Below are 23,096 nucleotides of genomic sequence, written 5' to 3'. Positions count from 1 at the left end.
TAACGGACACGTTTCTGCTTTTTTTTACAGATCGCAACAAGAAAAGAAATGGAAAAAACAATTCCAGTCAGTGCTTAATTTGTGCCAGTGTAAAAGAGAAAAACACGAGGTGATGGGCAGAATGGTTGAATTATTGTAAGACACTGGTAATTACACGGACCAGAATATAGTCTCTAAGGGTAGCGTGGTCAAGCAGGCTTTTTAAAAAAACTGTTCAGGAACTCTGTACTCAATGAAACTTACTATGTAAATCAACAAATCAGGTGCAGGCAGTGCATATACTTAGAAGAGAAAAAGTATTTTAATTTTTGCACAAAAAGCTAAACTGCACATAATCAGCAGAAGAGACTGTAATCCGTACACAGTTGTCAGGGTAACAATCAATGTGGACTGGGAGAAAGGAGAAAGCCAAGGCTGCTCTGCTAGGACACGAATTGAATGGTTGCGCAATTCAAGTCAAGACAATTACCCTCCTGTGGGAATTTGTGGGTAATGACTTTTTGGGAACCTTTAGTTATCTCAACCCCTTTCAGAAGTTCAAAGTTATCACAAAAAAAAAAGCCATACTGTGTCGCTGTGGTGATTGAAAGATGTAGGCTGGCACCCCCACCAACTGTGAAAAGCAATCCCAACCCGTAGAAACACTTTTTAAAAGAGTTTATCTCTTGAAGTAAGAGAGCAGAGTGAGGACATTGTTTCTAGGTGCTAAACAGTCACTTGTGTTCACACATTGTGTTCTTGGTGGGAAAAAAAGCAAGGTAAGCTTGTGGTTTCACTTGGAAGTCCAGTTATAGGCTCTATAGCTTCAGAACAAGCCGCTGCAATACTTGTGTTACAAGTCTTTATCCAATGACGTACCAATGCTGGTCCTTCTTCTGTATTACATCACTGATGACATCACAATGATGTCTACAATACTGAAACATAAAAATATCTGAAATTAGACATTGACAAAAAAATACTAAATTCCAGTACCTAACTAGTAAATCCTCAAATATTGAGAATAGAAATATTATTGTTAAAATTATACATTTTTACCTGTATTGAAAAGAAAAATACCAGAAACAAAAATATTGTTACCTTTAAATAAACAAATAATAAGGCGAATATATTGATTCACACAATATTAACTACAATATTATTGACAAATTAATTAAATAATAATTAATAAATATAAAAAAACACCTTTTACATAAAATAATGACTTCAAATTAGCCCAAAACATTTCATACACATATTTAAATAAAACAAAAATATAGTGTGGAGGTGGCATAGTAGGGCATGTGATATGGAAGACTTAGGGCCCAATTTCGATCTCGCTAGGAAAGCCCCCTGAACGACTCGCATCTGGAGGGCTTTCTGAGCGAAACGTGCTCAGGGGGTCCGAACGAGGGAGTACGATGCAGCTGTATGTTTTACAGATTCGGTTCGCTCGGACTCCCATAGAACTCTATGGGAGCCTGTATACAGACGCATACACAGGCTCCCATAGCAAGAAGGGGTGGGTGGGAAAAAAGCATACACCCTGTGGCGGGCACTCCGTGGTGCCAACCACACTGCACACTGACCGAGGCGAAGTGGCTGCCCGAATCATGCATCATATTAGCTCGGTCAGAATACGGCTCCATAGCGCGGCTCGATTCGGCTACGAATGAGTCTTACGGACAGGTTCAGGTCCCAGAAACGATTTGGTCAGCGCGCACACAATCTTCGCATCATACTGGGTTGTTCAGACCTGTCATCAAAAAGGGCTGCAAATCGGCATCGGGAAAGCCAAATCCGATTTGGAGGCCTTCCGAACGACATCCGAATCAGGCCCTTAGGATGGATCAGACCTCGAAATTCCTTTCTTGGAATGTTTGGAAACTCAGAAAGTCTGTTAAGAGTAGCATGGTGTACTCTAACCTGGGGAAGTATGGGATCTCAATGGCCTTCCTTCAGGAACATCATTAGTACCTGGGGTGATTGCACAGGTCAACTGCATAAGGAATAGAGAGGAGAGTTATTTGCTACTTCATACTCCAGTGATGCATGGCGGCGTTGATTCGGGTGGTTCCGGGGACTCTGCTCTCAGCCTCTTAGGTTGACAGTAGACACAAAGGGTAGGCATGTTATTGTCTCAGGCATGTTGGATGCCAGAGCGCTCTACCTGCTAAATGTCCATGCCCCCAGTGTAGACAACTCAGATTTTTATGTCGCACTAATGAGAGGTGATGGTAGCAGGTGACCTGACCTACATTCTGGATGGTCGGATGGACAGGTGCCCCCCCAGGGTAGACATGAATGCAGTGATGACTGGGGCACTAGGGGAGGTAATGCCAGGATTTGGCCTGTAGGATGTGTGCCGGGAGTGCAAACTCCATAGCCACACGTCTCATGTTTTACCCCTGCGACCAGAACGCACAGTCGCCTAGAGTACTGTCAGATGTCCGTAAACTTGGTTCAGGGTGTTGTTCATATCTCATATTTGGCCCGCTACATTTCAGACCAATCCCCTCTGTTGTTTTCATACCAAATATGTAAGAGGGCCCCCAGTGTGCACCTCTGGTGGATGAGGGCAGGGGCACAAATTGTCTCAGAGGTACTGGATTATTATTTTGGGGAAAACTGGGAGAGCACAGCCTCAAGGGCCACAGAGTGGGATGCCATGAATGTGGTTTTTCATGAGTAATGCATGCAGAAGATGCAGCTCACACATATGTTAGATGTGCAGGAGAAATGACTGACAACCCTAAGGGCAGTTCTGGCTGATGTACCACAAACGTTTGGGGAATAGAAAGAGACTAAGAGAGAGCTACTAGAGGCTTGGGACAGGTTGGATACATTTGTGCACACCACCTATAGACAGCGTCTCTATGCGGAAGGAGTCTGGGCAGGTAAAATGCTAGCTATGCTTTTCCGTAATTAACCACAAAAGACACCAGTTGTTGCAGTTTGTGATGCGTGGGGTGCAAGTACATTCCGAACAGGGTATAACTGATATTTCTGCACAGCACCTACGGGAGGTCTACGCTGTACCTGACACTTGCTCTTGGGGGCAAGTGGAGGAGTACTTGATTGGCCTTCATATGTCCCGCTTTTCTGGGGATGACAGGGAAAAGCTGGATGTGCCCCTTACCAAGAAAGAGATCGTAGTGGCTATCCATACACTGCAAACCTGTAAGGCTTCGAGAGGGAATGGTCTACCAGCTGAGCTATATAGGGGTAGGGACTCCTTTGCAGATCACCTATTGGTGGTATACCAGGAGGCATTTAAGAGGGAAAATTAACTAACTCTATGAAGGAAGCACTCATAGTCCTGATACCCAAGCCAGGTAAGAATGTAAAGGAGGTCTTCTCCTACTGCCTCGTCTCAATGCTAAATGTTGACGTTAAAATACTCAGCAAGATCGTACGAATCATTTGCTGGGATTTTTGTCTGCTCTGGTTCATAAGGACCAGTGTAGTTTTATCCCTTGCAGGAATACTCTATGTAACCTATGGCACCTTTCCCTGGTGATGCATGCTCCTGAGCTGGGGGATGGCCCATATGCACTGGTGATACTCGACACAGAGAAAGCTTTTGATTCCCTGACTTCTTATGGCATGTACTGAGAAAGGTAGGGGTAGGAGAGAAATTTGTCAAAATGGTGCAGCTGCTCTACCAGAGCCTGGTGGTGAGGGTCTTTGATGGCAGGATGATGTTGAGTCATTTTACCCTTCATAAGGAGACCAGGCAGAGCTGTCCATTATTGCTCCTGCTGTCCGCGCACTGACGATAGAGCCGCTGGCTTGTAAACTACGATCAGTATTTCATGGGTGGGCAGTGAAGGTTGGGGAAACCACCCACATGGTCTCCCTATATGTGGATGATGCATTTGTATACTTAAGGCAATCAGAGTACTCTGTCCCCATTATGTTGGCATCCCTAATTACGGAGTTGTGACTGGGCTATGAGACAATTGGACCAAGTCCAACTATTTACCCTAAGCACCTTTTTAAAAGACAAAACTACAATGCGAAAAAATGATATACTGCTAGAAAATGACCACCATCACAAACCAGCAAAAAGATATAAGAAAGTAAGTATAAATAAATGAATAGAAAACTATAAACTCACCCAAATAGCATGCAAAAATTACCCTAAAGGCCACAGACTTTAAAAACTACCAACAATTTAACATTTAAAATTAAACTTATGTATTTGTTTTTCAACCAACAGAAAGGAAAGCACCTGCTACACATTAGAACACCCCCAATGGAAAAACTGTAAAACTGTGTGAAACATCTAAACCAAACATTCATGTAAGAGTACAAAATAGAAGCAGTTGCATATTTTTACATCTAAATAGCAAGAAAGCTTCCTATTATTATATACATTTATACTATTACACTACTTTCAGATACAATGGCAGACACTGCAAATATATCACTTCGCAGAAAGAAAAAAACAGTTACTAAATCAAATGGGCTACACCTGCAGCCAGGAAAGTTCATCATCAGAAATTATAAACTGGAAATGTACTAAATATTTTTCTAGTGCTATGGGAGGGCAACTACAAAGATGATATTGTAATTCATGTAAGAGAGCGCAACCACCCCCTAAATATGACAGAACAGAAGTGGGAACATGGCGTCCATGAGCTAGGTGGTCACAGCCGCGGACGCCGCCAGGAGAAAGCAATACGCATTGTTTAGGAGAGATGTGAAGAGAGCTACGAATTGACATAATGTAACGCATTATATTGTATTGCACGAAGATGGTAGAGACATGGACTCCCTCGGGCAGGATTCCCAGGGGCCAAGTAGTAGACTGCAGATCTCCAAGTATGCGATGGAAGGAGGCGGTAGCAGAGCTCCGGCGTTCCTGGGAGGCCGGCGTTAGGACTGGGGGCAGAGGCAGAACAAGTCGTGCCTGCCAGCAGCTCCCTGTGGAAACTGAGCAGATGGTTGAGCAGACCGCTGGGGGTTGGAACAACGCACTAGGAGCACGGAGGTGGAGGAGGGCAGAGTCCAACAAGAGAGCGTGGTATTCCTCGCATATGGTGACAGGTACTGCCCCGGAAGGTGAGGATGGAGATAAACCCTCCAGGTATACCTTAAGGACTAGGAACACTGAAGGAGGTAAGACACATTTATTCCTATCATATCAGAAACCGCCTCCAGTGCCAGCACAAGGAGTAAAAATTACAGTTAAGGGAAGGCAGGGTTGGCAAGGTGGAGCGAGTCTCCAGCAAAGAGGAGTTGGTAAATTATCAGGAGAAGATAGTGGGTCTAAAACTAAAAAGATAACAAATCCGCCCACTAAAATTAAAATGACTCCCTCATTAAATCATTTTTTTGCATACTACCAAGTATGCAGAAAGACGGAGGTGCAGACCCAATCTTGGGAGCAGAGAACCTTAGTAGCCATGGGAATGGGTAGGAAATTGAAACAACTTTAAATAAGGGCACCAATTTTGGTGATGGATCCCCAAAACAAAATCAAAATCAGTCAAGCTGTAAGCCCATGGCACATCTAGAAGAAGCTCCAGTAACTCCTGTCAGTAATAGGTTTTCTGTATTGGCACTAATGGATAACCCAGGAGCCCCCAAACAAGCTGAGCATGTTGAGCAAGTTGATCAAAGTGGGACTGGATATAGTCAGAGCAGTATGGATATGGTAAATTCCGAAATGGCCCAGGGAGGCTCAGAAGACTCGCTGGCAAGCATTTTACTGGGCTTGAAAAGCTAAATTAGGCAACGCTTTGAAGTTTCAGAAGCAAACCAGAAAGGCATACAAGCCTCTTGCCTGGAGTTAACTCACAAACTAGACGAAGTTAATGTAAATCAGGATGGTTATGGTAAAGCAGGATGTGACAAAGAACACATCTGATCTCTCTAAACTAACTAGACAAAATCAATCCTTAAAAGAAGATCTTGAGAGACTGGAAAACCAGTCCCAAAAGAATAATCTGATATTTTGGAACATTCCGAAGGCTGAGGAGGGGTCATATATGAAGGCCTTCATCATCAAGCTGCTACAGAACACGGTCTTAAAAGACAAGGAAGGGATAAATCTTGACTACGAAATCCAACGAGCTCATAGAGAGCCCTTTCGCCGCAACTTGCAAAGGGTCAAACCCAGGAAGTTTCTTGTAAATTTCCTCTCCTATACCATCAAAGAGGAGATCCTCAGTAATGCCCAAAAAAATGGTCCATATTTAGTAGATGGCTACTCATTGCTAGTCAGGTCTGATCTATGTAAAACAGAGGCAATGGGAGCTAGGGAATAAGATGTAGGTACTAAGGAAGTTGGGAGCTAAGGTCCAATTAAAATTCCCCGCAATGTTGCGTATTATGTGGGACAGCCAAATGTATAATTACCGTGCAGTAGAAGATGTCAAGGCATTAATTGATACGATAAAAAAGAAGAGAGATATTGCTAAGTGACCTCGCATAATAGAGTAATGTGACAGTTAGCTCTCCTATCTCTCCTATATATTCTGAATCGGTGTCTTTTCTCAGATGCTGCGTCCAATAGGCATTCTCATGCCTAACAAGGAAGGGAGAGTTCCCCGTGGTTGGACAAGGGGGTAGGGGCGGTATGATGGTGGGGGAGATTGGGCACGGATGAGGTGCAGTGAGTTAAAAAAAACAAAAAAAGTTCTCAGAACCAAAAGAAAGACCCCATAAGTTAGGAATGGGATACTCATAGGGATACTCTACTAAAATAGTGTACGAAAAGCCAAAACTACAAACTAGAGAAAAATAGTAACACAAATACAACTAAGGGGCCGATTCCGATCCGGGTCGGAAGGGCACTGAACGCGATCCGGTCGGAAAAACTACGAGCCCTACGCCTGTTTTCCGGCCGACTCGTACAGCTGTACGAGCGAGCCAGTACGATGCGAGCTACATGAAATTCACCGACCGAGTCGTTTCCAGGTCCGGACCACTCCGTATGTCTCGGTCGTAAGCTAACCATGCCGTGCAATGGATGCGATTCATGACCGAGCCAGTACAATGCACGCGTCGGACAGCCTGTGCGACCTGGAGTGTTCCGGGGGGCTGCGTCGGACCCCACGACACCCGCAGCTGTATGACTCACACACAGGGGGAGACCTATGGGTCTCCCCAACAAAGGCATGTACGGTGCGGATGGCACCGACTTGTACCCACTGTAGGGGGTGCACTTGTTCGAGACGTACCCATTCAGTCAATGGGAGCGCATGTACGCGTCGTACAACTGGCTCCCATTGACTTCTATGGGAGTCCGACCGAACCGTGTCCGACAGCATACGTGCGCATTGTACTCGCTCGGTCGGACTGCAGGGGTCTGGCTCGGTCTGAAAACACTCCGGATCCAACTCGGTCAGAGTGCTTTTCGACACGGATCGGAATCGGCCCCTAAATATACAAGTAATCCATAATACCACTGTAATTGACATGTAGACTACTCCCCCAAATCCTCACCCTAACCTGAAAAACCCTAAAAAATTCCTTAAAAAAGGGCATACCTTTTCCGATGAACAGCAGTCACCGTAACCTGGTTCCAGGAAAATAGACTAAAAATAACACTAATAGGTTAAAAATTAGAAAGCAGCAATGAAGAAAAATGGCCTCTTAATGAAATAAAAAAAATATTATCTCCCCATAGAAACAAATGGGAAATATTGTAAAAAGGTTGAATAAATGTATACAAAAAAAAAGAAAACATGTAAAATAGGTCAAAAAAGTTGTGATAGAATATAGAAAAAGGTAAAATAGATAACAGCATAAAATATATACAATTATTTATTATACACTAAAAAAAATATGTTAAAATAATGTTAAAAAAAGTCTACAAAAAATGTAAGAATCTGTTAAACAATGGAAAATAAAAGTTGACATGCAACATGCGATAGTATGTAAATATAATTTACATGACTTTTATTAATAAACATTTTTAAAAAATGTTTTGTTTATTTAATTTTAGAAAGTTTTTTTTTATGCTACAGTACGTGATTAAAAATGTAAAAATAAACAGTGAATACACTTTGGGAGCATAAATATAAAATTTGATAAATGTCTCACAGCTTTATTATGAAATATAATGTAATCAACAATGTTGTTTACAAACATACAGCAAACTTGTTTTATATATTTCTAATCGCCATCAATACCACTAAAATAACACAATGGGGCCAATTCTAATATTGTAAGGAAGGCCCCCAAACGGAATTTGTAAAGAGCAAATCTGGTTTAGAGCCTATCTTTCCGTCTGAATCATCCCCGTTACAAACGAACATGTACGATGCGTAGATTGTGCCTGCGCCGACCGAATCATTTACGAACCCGAATCTATCCGTCCGACTCGCACGGAGCCAAATCATGCCGCCCAATGGAGTCCGATTCCGCATGGGCGAGTATGATGCACGATTCAGACAGCTGCTTCGCCTCGGTCTCAGCAAGACAAAACAGCTATCAGAAGGGTACTTCAGGGGGCCGTAGCAGGCCACCCTCCACCCTGGGCCCTCCGAATCTGTCTCGGGGTGTGTCCATGGGTCCCCCGATCCAGGCATGCACAGTGTGATGGACACCATAGAGTGCCCGCCACTGGGTGTACACATTCCCCCACCCACACCATTTCCGCTATGGGAGCCTGTGTACATGTATGTACATGGGCTCCCATAGAGTTCAATGGGAGTCCGAGCGAAACAAGTCCGTAAGCATACACAGAATCGTACTTGTTCGTTCGGACTTCCGGAGCATGTCTCTCTCGGAAAGCCCTCCGGATCCAACTTGTACAGAGGGCTTTCCTTGTGATATCGGAGTTGGGCCCAAAGTATTTCTACTACATACAAATAAAAGTAAAATATAAAATAACTATTGAAATTCCAATCTTAAAGAATCGCACCCCAACATGAATCATTTAAAAAAAAATGTTAGAAACTAAAGTGGTGACATTTACTGTTACCACCCCAATCTAACCATATGGGAGAAGGTGTGGGACCTGAAAGCGGTGGCCTTTACTATACCTACTTCAATGTAAATCAATTTGGGGAAGGCGTTGGACATTAAAGGTTGACATTTACCATTCCCACTTCAAACTAAACCAATTTGGGGAAGGTGTTGGACACTGAAGGGGTGACATTTACTATTCCCACTCCAATCTAAGCCTAATTTGGGAAGGTGTTGAACACTAAAGGGTGACATTTACTATTCTCACTCCAATTTAAACCATATTGCAGGAAAGGGGTGACATTAACTGTTGCCAATCCAATCTAAGCCTATGTTAAAAAGGAGTTGGATGCTAAAGAGGTGAAATTTACAATATCCACTTCAAAATATAACATTTTACACAAGGTAATCCAAATTAAACATTTTAATAATACAATCAAGACTCAAGACTCACACACATTGTTTTTACTATAATATGAATTAAAATTGTATCTAAAACACACCAATAAAAATGCAAACCTTTATATGCATATTAAAATATTAGGCTATAGAAATAAATAACTATTAATACTTAAAATATGTTTTTGAAATATTTACTACCATTCATTAAGTTTAAAGCATAAATTGACAAATAAAATCATAATACAAAATAAACAATCATAAAAAATATTTAAATACATTTATAAATTAAGAAAATATTTAAAAAACAAAATTACATTTCTAAAACCTAAATATTTTAAAAGATTTCTACAATTTATTTTCTAATATTTGTTACAAAATATTTAAAATATTCACATTTTACATAAAAATATTTCTAAACATCTACATTTATTAAAATTGTTGTTATATATTTTTAAATGGTATACGCTTTTTAGATTTTTTTTATCTAATACCAAAAGTATAGATTTTAAATAATATGAAATTCAAATGAATTAAATATATTAATATAACAGAATACATTCGGGAATCCTAAATGATTAATTTGCATTTATATATTTTTTTTAAATATACCCACCTTTATTCCTTAAAAACTCAATATCGACATTAAACGTATATTGATATACAATAATACAATGAAAAAGTATAAATTAAAAAAAATTGACAACTAAAACTTTAAGGGCCTCATTATGAGTTTGGCGGTGAGGGAGCGTGACCACCCTGCTCCCGCACCACCAAACCTATGGTTGAATCCCCCGTCAGATTAGATGTTTTCTCCTGTCTGGCTGGTGGTTCTTTGGCATTCCAACAGCAGCGTCTATGAAATAGGCACCTCAATAGGAACATCCAAATGTGTGCTGGGTTGCATGCAGACAGGGGGGCACAACATGTGCCCCCCCCCTGCATTCACCCCATGGTGCGGAGGCACAAGGAGGCCCTGTAGGCACCCCTTTGTTTCCTCACGCCATACTTTTCATGGCGGTCTCACTGCCATGAAAAGTTTGGCAGTGGAGGAAACTCGTAATGTGCTGCACCATCAGGTGTATTGCGGCCTCAAGACAGGAGCTCTGTAATAGGGCGGTCGGAAGACCATCACCGCTGTGACTCTGCGAGTCTTGTAGTCAGTGGACCTCCAGAATCTAAATAAGCCCCAATATAACTTATGCACTATTAAATAAAAATAATAAATATATATATAATCAAATACACTACAATAAATTATACACTAATAGACACAAACGGTATTATATACAACAATATTTTCTACCTCAATATGTATTACAACAATATTAAAAACAACACTAAAAGCAATATTTTTACCATTGATATTCCTGTTGTTTAATATGTCTTTATTGGCATTTTCTATATCACAATAATCAATCAACAAAGGAATGCAAATAGATAACAACACTGAGTTTCTTATTAATGAACACAAAATTAATACATACACTGGCTGGTCTTCATGTAGGGAAAATGTTCTAGTGGTGTGGTGGCTTGACCATCTGCCAGAATCTTACCTCACTTGGGTGTCGACAAAGACATATCCTCATAACTATTATAGTAAGACATGTAACAAAAACAACAATCTATAAAGAGAATCTGTCTATAGTGATCATCAAGAAAGTAGGGGTGTCATTGTGTGGAGTTGCTGGGAGGGGAAATACATATCAGGTGTGGAATAGGCTACTCGAAGGTATGAGGTACTTGGCTGCCATGATGAGCCCCATGCCGGACACAGCTGTTGCCAGGGGCAGCGCCTCCTAGTCCAGGACAATGGACAGCGTTATGCAGGATCACCCAATTTGTTGAGCAATTTGAGTGCATAGGTGTCCCAGAACATGACAGCCCCAGGCCCCCGCTGCCTAATTTCACAGAACATAGCATCTGACACTCCCATTGACCAATTATACATCTCCCACAGCCAAGATGTCTCGGAGAGGTCTGCGCTGCCTTTCATGACATTGTTATCTGCTGCTTAAAGAGGATCGTGGCCAGGTCCACTAATTTCAGAGAGTGTTTAGTGCACTTTGTTCATTTTGTAATCCCTAGGAGGCACAGCAAATGGTGAATGGACAGCTGCACATCTGTCACCAATGAGACATGCTCCATCACTCACACCTATACTTACGCTAGTACCGGATAGTCCCAAACCATTCTAAAAATCTTGTATCTGCATGTCTGCAGTGTGGACATACTGGGGTTACTCCCAAGAATATCTTGATGAGCCAGTGTGGTGTGTGAGGCAGGTCAGATGCAAATAGTTAAACTTCTGGTGGGCATTACAAGAGGTCCGCTTAATATGCTCAAGAGCCATCCCTCACTGCTTGCCCATTATGGCTTTATTGAGGCATGCATCCCACCAAGGTTTACTATGCAGTATTTGACCCCTGTCTGATGCCTGTAAGGCAGTGTACAGCACTGTGACTGCCTTCCTGGCCAGCCCAATGGTCAGGGCACACAGTAGTCCGCAGTGAGACTGTGGCTCCTCCTGACCCACTCCCCAAGCATTATGCACCTCCAGCACAAGCGCACTGTACAATAAAAAGAGGCATACTCCCAGGTCATGCATAGTTTGTAGAGATGGAAAGGATTGCAATGTGTGTTCTGCATACTGGTCACCCACTTACATCCCCCCACTTCATGCCATAGAGTCGGTTTGTGGGAGTCCTCCTGGACTCTCACGCCTGGCTCTCTCCAACAGAGACAACTGTGGTGTGTATGGTACTCGCTGCCAACCAGGCTGGATGTCTCTGTTCCAGCAGATCTTTGCCACTCGTGCCAGTCTGCTTATTTCCCTTGATGGGCCTCAGAGATCATTCTTAATTGCTCTACTTTCCAACAGCAAATCTCCAGCCAACCATCGCATGTGGCACTGTCACTGTGCTGCAGCAAAATATAACTTGAGTTCTGGCACCCCCAGCTAATGCCTGCTGAAGCGTGGCTATTGATACACTTTCGTGATCACCTCCCCATATCAAGTCGAACAACACTCCCCTCAATCCCATGAAGAAGCACCACCGGGAGGGCCACAAAGAACCATAAAAGACGAAGTAGAACTAGATCTTTGCTATGGATGCCCGGCCTATGGGCTACAAAGGAAGATGCGTCCAGAAGCCAAGAGACTGATGAATCGCCATCAGGGCCCTGCCATGATTTCTATCCAGCAGGTCCCTATCAGTGTGGTACACATTGACCCCCAGATAGCAGAAGGTCTCAAGACACCAGGGTAGTCTCCCGGGCTCCATCTCTGCCACCTCCTCCTACCCTACACCACATAGGGGGAACAGACAGGACTTCCCCCAATTGATCCTTACGCCGGTCATTTTTCCAATAAGCTCCAGCAATTAAAACAGATCCGGCTGCAGCTGTCTGTAGTCTAGTATGTAGTTTAGAGCATACACCGCTACACTCCAGTCTGGTACCCTGGTCCTCAGCAGACCAGTAAGAGGCTCCATACCCAGAGAAAAAATTATAGTTAAGAGGGAGCACCACCGTCGGGTACCCCTCCAAATCTTGGCTGTCACAACACCTATTATCTGTCTTCATTCTGGCCCATAGGACCGTGTACAGTACTCTAACCCGACCAAGGAACTCAGGTCCTGTTCCTAGGACCTCCAACACTAGCAACAGGTAGGAACATCCCAGAGTGTCAAGTGCTTTCTTGATGTCTAGTGACACTACCTCTGGAAGGTCAGAGGCTCCCTCCAATCAATCAATCAATTAGGGTTGGTAAAGTGCAACTACTCATCCATGAGGGTCTCAAGGTGCTTGGGGGAGAGGGGAGCAGCTCCGTTGAGTGCTAGGGTCATCCGAATAGTGGGATCTTGAGGTTCTTCCTTAACTGGGGCAATGTGGGAGATTGACAGAGGGGATGGGGGAGGGTGTTCCAGGCTTTGGCTGTGAAGTAGGAGGACTTACCTTCCATTCTGGTCTTATTAATATGTCGGACGGTGGCCAGAGAGAGATGGGCTGATAGGTGGTGTCTTTTGAGTGTGTGGAAGGAGAGGTAGCTGCAGTGTTGTGAAGGGACTTGTCTGCGTGGGTGAGGAGTAATACATCAGCTGAAGGCGCGCCTAAGGCAAGCCCGTCTGCGCCCGTCCGCGCCTGGACCGCGCCCAGTGCCAGGACCCCTGACCCTCGCCGGAACCAACCCACCCGAAGACGAATACGACGCCGCTGCCCTCTACGCACTCAACTCCGACCGACAGCCAGCCTGCTACCAAGCCACCCCGAAACGCACCCATGGAGCCTTCACCTGCCATGCCTGCAAGTACACCTGCCTCCGGACCGGCACCGAGCCCGCCAGAACAGGTACCAACAACAACCACCTCAAGTGCAACCTTCTCAACACCCGCTCCGTCCACAAGCACGCCGTCGAACTCTGGGACCTCCTCAACACAACAGCACCGGACGTTGCCTTCCTCACGGAAACCTGGATGAACGCCTCCTCATCCCCCGACATCGCCATAGCCATCCCGGAAGGCTATAAGATCGCCGGGAGGGACCGCGTCAACCAAGCCGGAGGTGGCATCGCCATTGTCTACAGAAACACCATCCGCATCACGACCAACACCGACGACACCCTCACCACTGCCGAGCTCCTTCACTTCCAGATACACACCGACCCCAAGACCACCCTCAGAGGTACTCTCATCTACAGACCCCCGGGAACACGCACACAATTCAGCGAAGCCATCGCAGACTTCATCAGCCCGCACGCCCTCACCTCCCCCAACTACATCCTCCTAGGGGACCTCAACTTCCACCTGGAGAACAGCAAGGACAACAACACCACCACCCTGCTAGACAACCTCGCCAACCTCGGACTCAAGCAACTGGTCAGCACCCCCACCCACTATGCCGGCCACACGCGTGACCCCATCTTCTCCTCCAGCAACCACATCTCCTTCAGCCACTCCACCGGACTCCACTGGACCGATCACAGCTGCGTCCACTTCCACTTCAGTAAACCCACGACTCACCTCTGCCCGCAACAAGCCCCCGTAGATACTGGAGCAAGATCACCACCGACCAGCTCACCACCTCCCTGGGCCTGGCACCAACACTACGGACCCCAACGAAGCAGCCCGCAACCTCACACAGTGGATCACCAACTGCGCGGACGCCCTTGCGCCACTGAATAACCCCCCTAGCAATCCCCACAGCAAGAAAGCCTCATGGTTCACCAACGATCTCAAAGACTCCAAGAAATCCTGCCGCACCCTCGAAAAAGCCTGGCGCTACGACCAGTCTACAGAAAACATGACAGCCCTCAAGAACGCCATCCGCAAACACCACCAGCTGATCCGCACCACCAAAGGGACATCGTTCAGAGACCGACTGGACAACAACACCCACAGCAGCAAGGAATTTTTCAGCATCATCAAAGAGCTCTCCAACCCCAGCACCAGCAACAACGACATCACGCCATCACAAGACCTCTGCGACTCACTCGCCACGTTCTTCCACCGCAAGATCACCGATATACACGACAGCTTCGGGGCTCAGCCTACGTACCCAGCCACCGAACCAACGCCCCCCACCACCACCCTATGCACCTGGAGCCCTGTCAGCACGGAAGACACCACCCACATGATGAACACCATCCACTCCGGCTCCCCAGCCGACCGCTGCCCACACCACATCTTCAACAGAGCCGACACCATCATCGCACCCCAACTCCGGGACATCATTAACAACTCCTTCACATCCGCCACATTCCCGGAGAGCTGGAAGCATGCAGAGATCAGCGCCCTCCTGAAGAAACCCACCGCGGACCCCACAGACCTCAAGAACTTCCGTCCCATCTTGCTCCTCCCCTTCCCCGCAAAAGTCATCGAGAAAACCATCAACAAACAGCTGACCACCTTCCTCGAGACGAACAGCTCCCTCGACCCATTGCAGTCCGGATTCCAAGCGAACCACAGCACCGAGACAGCCCTCATCACAGCCACCGACGACATCAGGTTCCTGCTTGACAACGGTGAAACTGCCGCCCTCATCCTCCTCGACCTGTCGGCCGCATTCAACACTGTCTGCCACCACACCCTGACAACCCGCCTCCACCACGCCGGGATCCAAGGAAAAGCCATGGAATGGATCACCTCCTTCCTCTCCGACAGAACTCAGAGTGTCCGTCTCCCGCACTTCCGCGCAGCAGCCACCAAGATCATCTGCGGGTACCCCAAGGATCCTCGCTCAGCCCAACCCTCTTCAACGTCTACATGAGCCCCCTCGCAGCCATCGCACGCAAACACAACCTCAACATCATCTCCTACGCCTACGACACCCAACTGATCCTCTCCCTCACCAACAACCCCGCCACCGCCAGAGCTAGCTTCCAGGAAGGAATGAAAGACGTCGCGGAATGGATGAAGCTCAGCTGTCTGAAGCTGAACTCAGACAAGACGGAAGTCCTCATCCTCGGACCATCCTCCTCCGCCTGGGATGACTCCTGGTGGCCCCCTGCCCTGGGCACCGCCCCCAAGCCCACGGACCACGCACGCAACCTGGGATTCATGCTTGACTCCTCCCTCACGATGACCAAGCAAGTCAACGTCGTTACATCTTCCTGCTTCAACACCCTCCGCATGCTCCGAAAGATCTTCCGGTGGATCCCCACTGGAACCAGGAAGATAGTCACCCAGGCCCTCGTCACCAGCCGACTGGACTATGGGAACGCCCTCTACGCTGGGACCACCGCCAAACTACAGAAAAGACTCCAGCGCATTCAGAACGCAGCTGCACGACTCATCCTGGACATTCCCCGACACAGCCACATCTCTGCACACCTGAGAGACCTGCACTGGCTCCCCGTCAGCAAGAGGATCACCTTCAGACTGCTCACCCACGCCCACAAGGCTCTCCACGACATGGGCCCCGAATACCTCAATACCCGCCTCACGTTCTACACACCTACCCGCCAGCTCCGCTCCGCCAGCCTCGCCCTCGCCACCGTCCCACGGATTCGCAGAACCACCGCCGGAGGAAGATCCTTCTCCTAACTGGCGGCCAAGACGTGGAACTCCCTCCCCACCCCTCTACGACTGACCCAGGACCATCTCTCCTTCAGGAAGCACACCAAGACCTGGCTTTTCAAGCAGTAGCGGCACCCCCCCTCCCAGCGCCTTGAGACCCTCGCGGGTGAGTAGCGCGCTCTACAAATGTTCCTGATTGATTGATTGATCTTTTGACTGGAAGCCAGTGGAGGTGTGGGGTAATGTGACTGTGATGGGGGATGTCGAGCATCAGTCTGGCTGCAGCATTCTGGACAGTTTGGAGTTTGCTAAGGAGTTTCTTGTTGGTTCCGGTGTGGAGAGTGTTGAGGTGGTCCAGTCTGCTGCTAATGAGTGCATGCATGACAGTTTTTCTGCATTCAGTTGGGATCCATCTGAAAGTCTTTCGAAGCATGCTGAGGGTGTTGAAGTGAGCCGAGGATACGGAATTGATCTGGAGGTTCATTGTGAGCAATGAGTCAAGTATGATGCCGAGGTTTTGTGCGTGATTCATGAGGGTTTGGGATTTCCAAGGTAGAAGGGCCATCAAGAGTCATTCCATGCAGAGGGGGTGAAGCCAAGGATGAGGACTTATGTCTTTTCTGAGATTAGTTCTAGGCAGTTGTTCATCATCCAGGTGGTGACTGCTTTCATCCATTCTTGGAAGTTGTGTTTGGTGGTGTTCAAATCGCTGGTGAGGGAGAGGATCAGCTGGGTGTTAGAGGTGATGTTGAGCCCGTGGATCCTGACGATGGTTGCGAGGGGGGCCATGTAGACGTTAAAGAGGGTGGGGCTGAGGAAGGAGCCCTGGGGCACTCCACAACTGGTCTCTGTTGGTTCAGAAAGGTAGGGAGGGAGTCTGACCTGCTGAGTTCTGCAGGTGAGGAAGGAGCGTATCCAGTCGAGGGCCTTGGCGCGCAGGCCGGCGTCTTGCAGTCTGGTGGCTAGGTTGCAGTGAGAGACAGTGTTGAATGCAGCAGAGAGGTCCAGGAGGATGAGAGCTGCCATTTCGCCATGGTGGAGGTGGGAGTGGATGTCATCGATGGCAGTCTCCGTGCTGTTGTTGTTTCGGGATATGGATTGGGAAATGCCCAGGATGTTGTTAGCTTCAATTAAGTTTGTTAGCTGGGAGTTGACAGCCTTTTCGATGGCCTTGGCTGCGAATGGAACCAGGGAGATGGCCCTGAAGTTCTTGAGGTCCCCATGATGTGACATAGCCTACAAGTGCTGTAGAAAGTATCCCTTTGGGGAATTCATCCACTTTGGTCGGGGTGCACCAATATCTGTAGCATTAGAAGCAACCTATCCGCAAGCACCATACTTAAGATTTTATAGTCAATGTTAAGCATTGACAGTGGGAGGTAGGAGCTAACCTTGAAGGGGTCTATGCCAGGCTTAGGTAGTATGACAATAAGGGGATGTCAGAGGGATGAAGTTAGAATAGCCTTTTCATCCACATATAAAGCAATATGGGGGCAAGGTTCACACTGTACGTGGTGTCAAATTCTATGGGAAACCCATCAGTGCAGACTATCTGGCAAGTCACTGTTCGCACCTCTTCTAAGTGAAGTGGTTGTTCCAGTTCCTGAAATTGGATATGCATCGGGTGGGGAAGGGCAATTATCTACACCTATTCCCATACGCTGTCTAGAACAGATCCCAGGGGAGGGGAATACAATATCTCACACTATCCCACAAAGACAGTGTTTGTCAGCTTGTGTGTTCACTGTGTTTTGCCGGCAGCATCTCGCATTACCCAATCAGCATTTTATGGATGGCTGATCGCAGTAGACATGCAAGGGTGCTGCATGGTTTGTCACCATCTGTGTGCTGCTGAGCTAGGAAGGCCTTATAGTCAATGTTGCTAAGTTGTTGTGCCTCATCTCTATGTCGAGTGCGCAGCACAGTCAGCCTTTCCCGGGCTTCGACCACCGTCATCGCATCCTGCTCCACTTCCCTCATTTACATTTCTAAGTCCAAAATATTGCGGAGTAGGGAAGTCCTCAATCCCCAGGTGGTCTTAATGCAATGTCCTCGTACAACTAAATAAATTTCTTCCCACTTTTTTCCCCTTCATCCCATCAATCCCTCATTCTCCTCAAAGTAGAGAAGCAAATGCTTGCTAACCGTGTCTTTGAATACTGCGCCAAAGAGAGGGTACCTGAGCATGAAATGGTCAGGGACGGGGTGTTAAGAAACATCTCCTGAAGAGTGTTTGGGGCATACAGAAATGCCACACACAGAGGGCAGCCATCCAGCACACCCTTTAGCAATACATACCGGCCTTTTATGTCTATTATCAGCCTACTGTGTATGAAGAGTATACCCAGGGCTATCCAGATGAGGACCCCTCTAGCACATGCCAAGTACTCAGTTCAAAACACCTTCCCACTCCATCACCTGGACACCTTCTCCATTTTCACACTTGTGAGATGTGACTCCTGCATACATGCAATATGTGTGTGCCTACGTCTAAGGTATGCACACACCGGGTGCCATCTCAGGGGCATCGCCATGCCCCAAATGTTCTCGGTGAGCACGTTGTATGTTGTAGTCATAATATCTCATGTCGACCTCAGGTTCAAGTACCTCTGCATATCTCTCAGGTCCTCCCCGCCAGCCCCTCTCCACATCCCCAGATTTGCTCCTCCCCTTTGGAACCCAAACCTGAAACTGCAACAGAACAATAAATACCACACTCTTGACTTGAACGCTAACATGCATCATGCCATAACACAACATTCACAGTTTCAAACAGATAAATCTTGACCCAGTGCTAGCAATGTCTTTGCAGAAGTCTATGGGAGAGTGGGCAAAGAGAAATGCCCTGTGTCTATAGTCCTCAAACAGGACTCTCAGAGCCCAAGTTAGACATTTTTGTGGTCCGCTGAAACATGTCCCTCCCTCTCAGGAACTACTGAGGGCCACCAGCCCCCTTCCCTCAAATCATGTTCAATTGGTATCAAACCTCACCATTCACCCCCATACCATCATCCGGCATCCCACTCTGAGGTGACCTCTCTGGTGTACTAGTGATTTCCTATTCCGAGACCACTGAGTCAGGAGATCCCAGCCACAATTCCAGATCTGTATCCAGCGCTAGGACCTGATACCTGTTGGCACCATGCATGGAGACCTCCGCCACCAACTGTGACTGTTCATTACCTGAATGTACTTTGATAGGGCATGATTATGAGCATCAGGGCCGGTAGTGATGAGGTTTTCCCCATGTCCAGCCAAGCAGGTCTTCCTTCCCTGCCCCCGGTGGATCATCCACCCCTTGGATTGTAACCATGCCCAGGACTCATCCGGCGAGGAGAAAAAGTGAATCTCAAACGCATCTACCACCCTTAGCCTCGCTGGGAAGAGCTGTGCATAGAACAAACTCATGGTTCGGAGCAGCGCCTTGACAGCTCCGAAAGTATTGTATTGCTTCTGTACTTCTGCTGTGTGATCTGCATAGGCAGCAACAGTGCATCTGCTGTAGTTCCAGGGGCCTTTTGCGCAAAACATCTTCAGCAGTAGGTCCTTGTCTCTAAAGTTTAATAGGCGTGCTATTTCAGGGTGTGCTGCAGCACCCAGGGGCGGGGCCGACCTCAGATCCTATGTGCCCATTCAATGGAGAAAAATTTCGAGATATGGGCTGCCAGTATCAGGGATGCCAGCCAATCTTCTAAGTGAAGCTTCATATTAGGGCATTCTGACCTTTCGGGGAACCCCAGGAAGCATACATTGTTGCGTGTGGATTGTCCCTTTGCATCTTCCACCCGTGCCTTGAGGTCCCGCACCTCCATTTGCATTGTCTTCAGCTGGTCCTACATGGACACATCAAGGGCCATGTTGTGATCAGGAAGGATTCCACCTCATTTACTCTTCCCGTTAGTTTGACATGGTCAGCCTGCAGCAGGACACTCTCCATCTGTATTGCTCTCATGTATCATCCATGGCAGTCTTGGAGTCGAGAATGGCTTGTAGGATCCAATCATCATATATGGGGGGCACAATTCCTCACTTTTTTAAGGCAGCGCCACTCTGTCACACAACACCAACCCGCAGCAATATGGTCCAAGGGGGCGCCAAGCGGACCCAATAGTTGTTGCAGTGCATAGAAGTGTTCTACCCTCCCGCCGGGCCTCACCAGCTTCTGTAAGGGGTTTTCAGGGCCCAGCAATCATTCATAACTTTATCATAAAGGATCATGAAGTCTCAGTGCTATGTTCCCACTTGAGGGCAATCAGAAGAAGGGTCAGAGGAGGGAGGCTCCCTCAGCATCAGGAGACTTTGATGGCGGCATGCCCTACTCATCGGCGGATTTCAGAATCATCACCGGGGTCCTCAGCTGGGGTAGCAGGGCCCCAAAGCAGGTCTCTCATCTGCTCATGACGGCAGGGTCACAGAGCTCCTGATGTGGCCGCGGTCAGTCCAGCAGTGTCCACCGCTAATGTGGCCTGCTTACTGGGCCTTTTGCAGCCCAGTGGCTGCCCCCTCCTTGAGCCCTGGATTGGGTCCACATAGGGATATAGTTGGGCATCGCTTCTTTCTTAATGCAGCACCAATGTCGTCCAGTGAGTCACAGGTCTGCTGTCGAGCTCCCTCTCACTCTTTGAGGAAGGTACCTCTCCTCTGTCGTGGCTGGCACCCACTCGGGTCGGCATACTGGGGAGACATGCAGGACTGTATTTGTAGCTCCACAAGAGGGGCTTGAAATGGCATGTTGTGAGGCCACCCCGTCTGTCGGAGCAATCTTCCCTGGGCTGTAGCTCTCACTTGGGGGGGTTCTCCTCCAAAGGCTGAGGTGTCAGTGGACCTTCACAAAGCAGGATAAGTGCGGATAGGCCTAGGCCGTAGTGGAGCTTCACAGCACCATCTTGCCCACCCCCGATATTCTTGACATGATACTTTTGTATCATGATATTTTTTCCTATATTTTGTCCACATAACTCCTGAGTCACAGTGGACAGCTTCTGTTTATCCTGCCTCACCTCCGAGTAGTCCTCTTCTTCGAGGCTGCATGTTCCTCTGGCCGTGCAATAGCACCTTCAGTTCCCCTGCTAAGATGTCAATCAGCTACGTCCTTTTAGGGAAACCCAAGGCAGCTCCTTCTGGCAGGCTGTAGAACTTCTCTGATTTCTGGTACCAAACAAGGTGAAGGAGAGTTGGTAGTAAATGCCCCAACTAGCTGCCACTTCTGGGGACCCCTATTCTGTTAGAAAAATCTTGCCATAATTGTTGGTACTTGTTTCCAATACTTATACTATCTTTTCAGAGAGAGTTTGTGTATTCGACAAGTTCATCACCTTTTGGGAATTCCTCCCTGACTGATCCAAACATGGTCTTTGTCTTTCAGTGTCAGGAGGAAAGTCAAGTGGAGTTGCGATGTTCCTTTCAGAGGAGACTCAAAATAAAATTACAAAAGAGAGACAGGGTTCACTTAAGTTGGTATGAGTACTCGTTCGGGAAGGGAACAATAGTTTTCCTTACAGAACAGAGTCACCTGATATCTCCAATCCTCCACACCCTCATGACTGGTTCACTTCAGAGGGCAGAAAAAGTGTTGTGGAGAAGCCTTGAAATTTACATTGTTGTAGGGGGTTCTCTACAAGCCCCTGAATATATTCCACCTTAGTGGTGGAAATGAAAATAGATTCCTATTGACCAAAACTATATCCAACATACACACTAGACACAGCCTACTATACACACATGGTTCCACACACTTGTATCATTCATGTCCCAAATGGACTGAGCAAAGGATGTATTTTCAGAGAACATACCAATTTATAAACATGAGATAGGTGGTTAGGCATCTCTCCTCAGTAAAACACCTGTCCTGTCAATGTAGTCTGCTGCTGATCCCACTGGCAGTCCTTTACAGCTAATTCAGATGATCACAGTCAGACTCAGTAAAGGAGGTCTCAGGAGGCCCACCAAAGTTGGTGTCTTAACCAAGGATAGCGGCACTGGGAAAACAGAGTGCAAGTTGGTTGCCCTGGGGAAGGGAATGTGCAACAGAGCTCAAGATGCCCAAGATTGCCTTGGCGTTTGTCCTTAAACAGTTTTTTCACCCCCATACTAAGCCACAAAAAGTGGTTCCAATGACTATCCTATCAAGTTACATAAGAAAGTGTGCCACTAAAATCAAGCAGACAGGTGTTTCAAGGAATGGCCCTCTAAATCATATTTATTTGGAAAATGTAACACGTTTTGTTGTGGTTTGTATCATTCTATTCTATCTACTTGCATCAACAGTTTGATTCATTCTAGGAGTAATTAGCAGGAACTGAGGTGTCCAGATTAGAATCACAGTGCTAGGTAGAACAAACCCTTTCAGTTAACTGATGTAGCTCTGTATATGTCTAAGGTACATTGAGATTGACATTAGTGGGAGAGGCTAAACTGACAACGGGAATGATATGTGCCCCTAATTGTAACACAAGCTAACCCTGAACATAGTGCACCCCTCCAGACCACAGAGCCCCAACAGAGGCTTCATTGTATGACACAAATGACGCTCAATGCAGCCGTGTTTGTTTTGTTTGCTGGGGCAAACATAGACAAAAACCTACAAAACTCATTATGAGGAAGGGACTCAAGACAGGGGTTCCAGGACAACGAAAGGGGCACAACCCTGAAATAAATCTGTAATAAACTCCATGGACAAAAGAAACATCTATCAGAATATTATACACCTGGAGGCAATACAGTCACACAGTCAAATGATTAATTTATGAATCTATAATGCTTTGCCAACACATTTTTGTA

At 46.7% G+C, this 23,096-nt stretch overlaps 1 long non-coding RNA gene across 1 annotated transcript in view; it reads right to left on the bottom strand.

Annotated features, from left to right (window-relative positions):
* Positions 1-282: 282 nt before the first annotated feature.
* Positions 283-23,096, bottom strand: part of LOC146784429 (uncharacterized) — a 63,206-nt gene continuing 40,392 nt past the window's right edge. The window contains exon 2 of the long non-coding RNA XR_014970705.1: positions 283-917. This is a non-coding gene — a long non-coding RNA (uncharacterized LOC146784429). The remainder of the gene's footprint in view (positions 918-23,096) is intronic.

Source organism: Triturus cristatus, chromosome 11 (genome assembly GCF_964204655.1).
Source record: "Triturus cristatus chromosome 11, aTriCri1.1, whole genome shotgun sequence".
In the NCBI taxonomy this organism is placed as follows: domain Eukaryota; kingdom Metazoa; phylum Chordata; class Amphibia; order Caudata; family Salamandridae; genus Triturus; species Triturus cristatus.
Note: the sequence above shows the minus strand (reverse complement) of the source record. Positions and strands in the feature narration are given on the sequence as shown.